General features: G+C 45.8%; 1 non-coding gene across 1 annotated transcript; it reads right to left on the bottom strand.

Annotated features, from left to right (window-relative positions):
• Positions 1–1,627: 1,627 nt before the first annotated feature.
• On the bottom strand, positions 1,628–1,758 carry LOC129690568 (small nucleolar RNA SNORA17). The gene has a single exon (XR_008722321.1). It is a non-coding gene; the product is annotated as a small nucleolar RNA SNORA17 (small nucleolar RNA).
• Between the last annotated feature and the right edge of the window lie 315 nt (positions 1,759–2,073).

Below are 2,073 nucleotides of genomic sequence, written 5' to 3'. Positions count from 1 at the left end.
GCATCTTGGCCAATTGTGGGTCTCTATGGGACAGCTGCTGCAAACAGAAGCTCCTCCAATGAGGACAGAGATGACTTGAGTATAATGAGATAGGAAGTGTAAGTTTTCTCTAAGAGTCTGTATGGCCTAGTAATTTGATAATGCTTCAGTGAAAGTCCACACATGACCATTTGGGGTAGTATGAAGGATCTTTTCTTTCTTTTTTTTTTTTTTTAAATTGTTGGTTCTTTGTAAATTTCACATGGCACCCCAATACCACCCACCTCCTCTTCTCCTCATACCCTCCTTCCACCCATGCAAACTCTCCCCCAAGAGAGAAAAAAATCTTGTTGTGGAAACTGTAGTGTGTCACAGTGTGTCCCACAGTAAACCCTTTGTCCACACTTCTTTGCTTGCAAATGTTTATTGCAATGACTTGTTAGTTTTATACAAGGCCTCTGGCTTCTGCTACTCTATCAATAATGAATCCTCACTGGGACTCCTCTTGGATATTCTGTTGTTGCCCTGTTGTGTCATGGATATCCTGTAGTTTGGGTCTGTAGGATTGGCCCCTTCATGTACTCCAGCAGTTCATCAATGGAGTAGATGTTGGGTTGGGCCAATTCAAAGCCCTAAGTTTGGGCCTGAGAGGTATCTGAGTTGATCAGTCTGATAGTTGGTCAGTCTGATAGCTCTCCAGCTCTCACAGTTTTGGGGTGGAATCTCCAGCAATTCCCACTACCCTGATGCCCAGGAAAGGTACAGAGCCTGCATTCCCAAGCGTTACAGCTGGTGAGGGGCAGGATCAGCTCTCCCTCTCTGATGAAATTAGGGCCAGTTCTCCTTCCTGCCATAGATAGCAAGGAGTGAGGGAGAGATCTCTCCTTCACCCGTGTGGTAGGGACAGGTCTCCCACTCTTGTATTCTTGGACCCAACTTAGCCGCAACTCCTGCAATGTTTGGGGTCACTCAGGTGAGGATAGGCCAGTTCTGCATAGCCCTCAAACATTAAAATGTCCTGGGCAGCAGCCAGACCAGGGATGTCTGCCTGGCCTTTGGTGGTAATAGACCCCGGCTGCTTCAGGGCCATGGACCCAAATGTATTCTCCAGTGGCATCACTGGCCAGGACCCCACCATGGTCCTTGATAGCATTACTGACTACTCACATTGGGCTCTTCATCACTACTCTTGAGTCTCCAGTTCTGCCTCTCTTCATTGTGCCTACATATTTCTGTTTCTCTTTTCTTCCATTTCTCACCACCTGCTTGCTCTATTAGAGGCACCCAGGTATCTAAGTATCTGGGGCCATCTCAGGAGTGGTCTTAGGAGTGCTATGCCACACTCATGCATTATAGAGTTGGGCAGCGTTCATCTCGGGCTTGGTCTGCTCTTCAAGGCATGCATCTTGGGTTGACTTCTTGTCCAGCTTGCCAGAGTGGTCTCATGTGAAGGTGGTCTGTCTTGAGCTCACTCCTGCCAGGGAACCTCAGTCCCAGGCAGGGTTGTTTTAGTCTCTGGCTTTCTCTGGGTCCTGGAAAGCCACTGGAGCCTACACAGTACCAGACCAGTGGTTGTTTCAGGCTAGCTCCATGTGTGAGCTCTCTGGTTCTGTACTAGTGGTTGTTTCAGGCTAGCTTCTTTTTAGGGAATGTGAGGCTACTAATCACGCAGATGTCCATAGGTCAGAACACTGAGTGTAGACACAGTCTCTGTCCTCTCTGCCACCTCCTGATGCAATGTGACCCAGCAGCTACACCTGCAATGCTTCTAGAAGTAGGCTGAAGGACTTCTTTTTTTTTAAGACAAAAAGTAGGTTGGATATGGGAAAAATTAAAGGGTGAATGTGATCAAAATATATTGTAAGAAACATGAAGCTCTCAAAGAACTAAATAAAAATTAAAAGTTAAAATAAAAAAGCACTGAGCCGTCTCCCTAACCCCAAATGTTATTTAATGTCTCATGAGTATAATGTTAGGCTTTTAAGAGCCAGTTTAGTTTATGTCCATTTGGCAGTGTCATAGTAGTATGTTCTCCCCTAAGGTCTTCAGTAGTTTAAATGAGAATGGTGCTTATAAGCACAGATATTTGAATTC

This window comes from Psammomys obesus, unplaced genomic scaffold (assembly GCF_907164565.1).
Source record: "Psammomys obesus unplaced genomic scaffold, mPsaObe1.curated_primary_1811, whole genome shotgun sequence".
NCBI lineage: Eukaryota > Metazoa > Chordata > Mammalia > Rodentia > Muridae > Psammomys > Psammomys obesus.
The sequence above is the reverse complement of the archived record's forward strand: the minus strand, read 5'-3'. Positions and strand labels throughout refer to the sequence as shown.